The sequence below is a fragment of the Notothenia coriiceps genome, unplaced genomic scaffold, assembly GCF_000735185.1.
Source record: "Notothenia coriiceps isolate Sejong01 unplaced genomic scaffold, NC01 NC01_scaffold00024668, whole genome shotgun sequence".
In the NCBI taxonomy this organism is placed as follows: domain Eukaryota; kingdom Metazoa; phylum Chordata; class Actinopteri; order Perciformes; family Nototheniidae; genus Notothenia; species Notothenia coriiceps.
In genome coordinates this window covers 2,350,142-2,356,860 of record NW_011357369.1, presented here as the reverse complement: position 1 = coordinate 2,356,860, position 6,719 = coordinate 2,350,142, and the positions used below count along the sequence as shown (strand labels likewise).

General features: G+C 37.2%; 1 protein-coding gene across 1 annotated transcript in view; it reads right to left on the bottom strand.

The window, feature by feature from the left end:
* matk (megakaryocyte-associated tyrosine kinase) overlaps positions 1 to 6,719 on the bottom strand; it is a 634,871-nt gene that overhangs the window by 516,223 nt on the left and 111,929 nt on the right. The window lies entirely within an intron of this gene.

Below are 6,719 nucleotides of genomic sequence, written 5' to 3'. Positions count from 1 at the left end.
CCCTGGGAAAGAGTCATGTCAGCACAACACAGAGAGACCCACCCACCCACACACACACACACACACACACACACACACACACACACACACACACACACACACACACACACACACACACACACACACACACACACACACAGAAGTTCATTAGTGAAGCTCTATCGGCGATATTTTTGCATCAGGAACAAACCGTGAGCCCCAGGGGCAGAGAAGAGCGTTTGGGTAACAGAGAATATTACAAAAAGAAAAACAAGGAGAAGTGGGGACTGATGAAGAGAGAGTGGAGGAAAGAGAGTCAATGCTGAGGAACAGAAAAGAAAAGAAACAAGAAGTGGAGGAGCAAAAAAAAAACATATAATAAGAGAGAGAAAAGAGGGGGAAGATTGCAGAGGTAGAAACTGAAAGAGCAGCAACAATAACATGTTTTGCTAGTATTTGAGTAAATAACTTACTCAGAAAAGGATACCAATGATAACCTTCTTTGAATCCCACTTTCTCTTAAAGTGGACCTATCATGCTATATTTGAAACATATATTGTAGGGCCATGNAATAGATTTATATTGTGCAATTTTCCAAAATCACTTTGGTTTCTCATACATTAAAGGCAGAGAGTGAAATTCAGTGAATACACGTAGTTTACAGAGATGCTGTATGAGAAACCAAAGTGATTTTGGAAAATTGCACAATATAAATCTATTCTAGTAGACCTCAACAATGGAATTATGATCAGTGGAAATGGCCATGACATGGGACCTTTAAGACATTTCAACATGAGTGACTGGAGAGAGAGAGAGAAGAAAGGGAACATTTCCGGTGTTTTGTTCAGAAAGGTGCATAATGTATTCTTTGAGGTGCCATTTTAATCCTAACATTGTAATGTGGTTTTAGTATTTAACTGCAGCTAAAAAACAGGAATACCAACTGCAAAAAACACTAGGAAGGGATGGGTTTAATTTTTTTGGGATTTCTTATTCGTGGCTGGGGGTCAATTTGCTTAAAGGGGACCTATCATGCAAAATGCACTTTGTGATGTCTTTTATACATAAATGTGTGTCCCCGGTGCGTCGGGGAACTCACGCAGCGTCAGAAAATAAAACCCTCTCTCTTTTCCTCCGTACCCAAATCTTTTAAAAACGGGTGTACAACGAGCGGACACAGTGTCTCTCTGTGTTGTGCTGACATGACTCTTTCCCAGGGTAACAATCAGTGAGAGGTTAGTTCTATTTATTGTATTTGTTCTGTGGAATTTAATAAATAAGTGGGAATAAATAATGTGAATTATTTAATATTATGAATTATAAATGGCACGGTGCTACTATAGACAACACACACAGTGAATGAATAATGAATTGTTGCTTTGCTCCTTAGTCACACAATCATTTTTTGAAAAATAGAAAACAAACAGGCCTGTGGTTCATCTATAAAGTTAAAAAACAAAAGTATTTCTCTGACTCTGTGGATGATCTAAGGGTTCAGGACAATTTAAAAGCACTGTAACCGTTTTTAATGTAGAAAGCATTTGTGCAACGTAAAGGAATAATTCACCCAATATTAGAGTGGTGCAGTGATGACGTATTTTTGTAGGCCAACCCGGAAGTAAGCTGCGCATGGGTTCCCTCGACAAAAAAGCAATGGGATTTCTCCATCGGCTTTTGGAATATTGTAAAAAATAAGATCTGTGGAAAAGGAACCTGTGCATTTATCAAACAGGTTCGTTTTCCATGTTTTCGGCCTACAAAAATACTTCACCCCTGCACCACTCTATACACGCTTTTGTCTTGCCAGCTACACCTCTTGTTTGTATTTCGCTTTGTGACAGCCGTAATAATTCAGGTTAATGGGAACATATTCTTTATTGGAGCTAAAATGATTAATCCAACATAAAATTATATGACATCTATTTGAACAAATGCTTCATTGTTTAACAAGTTTTTTCTTCAAGTTTTTAATTGAGAATATTTTTGGGGGGTTATTTCTTTTGACAGGACTGTTGATCGAGCAAAACTTATATTTGAAGATTTAACCCTTCAGACTCAAGTAGTTAATCTAGTATGTAGATTAATCAATAAGGAAGATTATTGTTATTTTCAGACCAAAGAGAATATTCTTCCTTATATTGTTCTTAGAAATGCTTTTAAAGAAGTAAATGTGTTTGAACAATGTTATATATTGAAAATACCTCTTGTCGGCCCTTGTTTCTTTCTTTGTCTTACTCCTTACCTTGCATTTGTTCTAACCAACTTTAATTATATATAATTTATTGCTTTCGTGTTGTCTTCTATCTTAATTGGAGTAAACACAGGCTCTGACATCCTCGGTAATTTCCTTTCGTTGAAGAGCAGAGCTTCTGTGAATCATGTTTTAAATGTTGTCTCAATGAGCTTCATTAGTGTTTCAGATTTAAATGCATGCTGTACTCTTTGTTTTGGAGGCTCTTAAATCCTTCAGGAATCTGTCAAAGTGCTGCACTACAGACGGTTAATACCATAATGCCAGTGTCTCCTTGTCTTCGGTCTTTTTTTGTCTCGCTTCAGTGTGTGTGTCTGTGTGTGCACATGCGTGTTCACCGTAGGAGATGGATGAGGGTAATTTCCATTGGCCCAGGCACTACTTTATCACTACAGTGTACACATAAACACACAGACACACACACAAAAAAACATTGCCTGAGGAGCCACTTTATCACTATAAGAAACAAAAAGGGGGTGTTAAATCAAAAGCAGATCGCATTACACCTCTATTCCTGTTGAACACATACACACATGCAGAAATATGTCGTGTGAAATCAATATGCAGCAGCTCATAGACACTTGCACTCTCGCTTGTGAAAGGGACATTTATAGATGGCAGTGGCAAGGTGAAACACGCAGCCTACACACGGTGCAAGGTGAATGTGAAGAAAACAATATACCCCCATTCCAGCTGGACAATAAACGACTAACACCTCCCGACATCTGGCTTTGATCTGCAGTGTAAAAAGTAAGAATCGACATTTACTCTGTAAAGAGATTACCTCTGCAGTCGTCACCTCAGCTCTGATTTGGTTTTCTAACCCTTGCATTTATGTATCTTCACTTAATGTTCCCTTTTGTACTAAACACATGATTAGCATTTTACAGTTGAAGTCAGTAATGGAAATGTCACAACCGGGTGGGCATGCATATTTGTTATCCTTTTCAGCGCAACGTTTTTTAAGAAATGTTTTAAATCGACATGGATTTGGACAATCATTATTATTATGTAATTTATATTCATGTACAAAACAATCAATTCATATGTTCTCCTCAAAGCCACAAGGACCAATCAGAAAACAGCAATTTGTGAATCAATGATTCAAATCATCAGTTCCAGCAATTACCAAATCTAGTTTGAGAGTTTGAAAGAAAGACTGACAAAGTGACGTGTCAAAAAAGAAGTAGCCACAGAGACATTTCAATTGTTTCCAACCAGTGTCTGTACACATAAAAAAAAAAGGAAAAAGAAAGGCATACTTGTCCAAAGGCAATGGGAAGGACTCTATAGCCTATTTAAAGCAAAGTATATAGCTTGGATAACGTTGTGTTTTTATGGTTTAATTATATTTTTCACATTTTGTCCTTTCTTTAGTACGAGCTTTTTCATATTCACACTATTATGCTAATTCACTGATTGCATGTCTCTATGCTAATGGGCCACTTAAATTAGCAGTCTCTGTTCTGTGAAGGACACACAGTTGGGTGTGTGTGTGTGTGTGTGTGTGTGTGTGTGTGTGTGTGTGTGTGTGTGTGTGTGTGTGTGTGTGTGTGTGTGTGTGTGTGGCAGAGCATGTAAGTAGAGCATGTAAGTATATATAAACACAATCATATGTAGATGACAGGGTGGCATTACCTGTACATGATCTTGTTTGTAATTGATCTCTTTAAAAGTCACAGATTACACAAATCAGGGCTCGCGGAAATCCCCATAAAGGTCAAACTTATCATTTTAGATACAATAATTATCCAACTTCTAGTGTTAAGATTCATTTTTTTCGTCACCACCACTCCGACGATTTGCTTCGTATGAAGTTAAGCTCTTTCAGTCCTTCTTCTCTAATCTTTTGTTAGTATGTTGTATCTTATTGCCAAGTTACCTCTTTGCTTTGGCTTCTGTAATTAGGATCTGTGAATCATGGCAGCGTTTCATGTAATTCCACAGGAGAAACCTGGCCGACCGAACACAGCTTAGTGTTCATGGATGTGTGTCCTTTTACTTTTTTTGGCACTGAATATGTTTCTGTGTTTACGGCATGTTTATTGAGCATAGTCTGAATGAGAGTGATGCTAGAGTAAAGGTATTTCATGATAACAAACAAGGATTGTGCTACAGTATATAAAATAAAAGCTAAGCACACAGGTCATGCATGAAAGGTTCCTTTATTATTTGATCAGTCATAGGGAAAGCTGATAACAGCATCTGAAGAGAATTAATATGACTCAGGAGACAGACTAATATGTTAAGAAATTGTTGCAATTTCTTTTTTTATCCAGTACACCGACAGTCAAAATACAAAATCTCCCCTCCCCCTCTCTCCCTTAAACACAGCGGTAATGGTTATGGTGTCATTATTAGGATGAGTATTGATTAAACAGTATTGGTGCCATAAAAACACCATCACCATTACAACATGGTCCGCTGAAAACATGCAGGAAATCACATGTAGCTTATAAATGAGAACGCTTTTAGGAGTATGATCTTAATGTGTAATCATTGAGACGTGCCTGTACACACACACGCACGCCACACACACACACACACACACACATACACACACACACACACACACACACACACACACACACACACACACACACACACACACACACACACACACACACACACACACACACAGATCATTTGGAGAAAGCATTTGACCTATAACCTGACGGTCCTCTTGGAGTGGGAGATAATTGGAGTTTTACAACCTTGGGGATTATGTGTGAGTGTGTGTGTGTGTGTGGGAGAATAAAACCCAGTAATAGAAGAGGATAATGTGTGTGTTGAAACATTCATCAGGGCGTGTGCCTCTAATGATTCAGGGTTATCCAGAGAGTAGATGGTGCTAATGGACATAAGTCATACTGGTATCATTGTTAAGTACATATTTTTAATACATTACTATCTAAATCTATCGTCTTTTCAGTCACTGCATACCAAAACGTTAAACAACAGATTGTTAAACCACCAATTAAATGTGAAGAAGAACTGACAATGCAAACTACAGCTTTAAAAATAACTGTCATATTCAAAACACTCCGAAAACCAGTCAGTATCTGGTGTGAGGGTTACGATTAGGGTTAGGGTTAGGGTAATGTTGTGAATCGAGTGACCCATGGTGGTGGTGGGGTAATGGTATAGGCAGTCGTATGTTATGGACGACGAACACAGGCCACTCGATTCACAACATTACCCTAACCCTAACCCTAATCCTAACCCTAACCCTAATCCTAACCCTCACACCAGATACTGACTGGTTTTCGGACCCCCCCAATAAAGCAAAAATGCATGTTTCAGAGTGGCCTTTTATTGTGGCCATCCTAAGGCACACCTGTGCAATAATCATGCTGTCTAATCAGCATCTTGATATGCCACACCTGTGAGGTGGGATGGATTATCTCGGCAAAGGAGAAGTGCTCACTATCACANTATATATATATTATAAAACAACTCCATCTGTTCACTCAGGCCTCAGCTAAAATGCAGTACCCGGCAACCTGTTCTTTTTCAAACCTGTGTATCTGTGTGACTATTATTATTTGTGTTGTTTCCCATTGTAAAGCGTCCTTGGGTCTCTTGAAAGGTGCTATAAAAATTGAAATTATTATTATTATAATAAACCATGTATGATCATGTTAGTTTAGTAAGGCTAAAGACCTCTTGATGAAATACTGTTGACCTCCGTAAAGTTTAGTGTAGATATCTTTAAAATGCACTATAATTTCACATATTTTTTTCACAATTATTTGCCTCAAATTCAAGTTTAAGGGCCACTTTTTACACTCATTTGTTATAAAATGAAAAAAGTATTTAGATATATTTTCAAACTGTTCTTAAAATTATTCATTTCGTCTGTAACTATTGTTAAGAAAAACAGGGTTTGGGTTTTTGACATTTTGTAATATTTAACATTTTATAGGGTTTTTAGTTAGTCATTTATAAATATTTTGAGGCTGAGTTGCTTTCAAATTAGAATATTTTAAGACTAAATAAAATAGGAAATAAATTATTATATATTTATTTCCATCCAGGCAGCTTGGTGACTACACTGAAACATAATTTAACCAAAAACTAGGAACTACTTGTACGTTAAATAAATTATAAAAGCACGGAAATCTTAACAAAATTGTAAAATTGATGAAAAATGTATATTTGAAATTTGAATTGTATGAAAACATAAAAAAATATTTTTGACAATTTAATAAAAATATGATTTGTTAAATCTTGTCTACAGCTGTTGATATGGTACCCAAATGTAGCTGTTTTAAAAGAAAAACAAAGTTGTCTATCTTGTAGATCTGTTCAGTGGAAATTAGTGAAGAGTCAGAGGGTGGGGGTGAAAGCTTGTTCCACCCCACCCTCTGACTCAGTCTGTAACGTTAGCTGTGGATGAACCACCCTGCTCTGCACTGACGGACTGCAGCACGCGATGAAGTGTCTTTATGAGCTAACTGTGGAAAACCATTGCAACCATAGCAATATG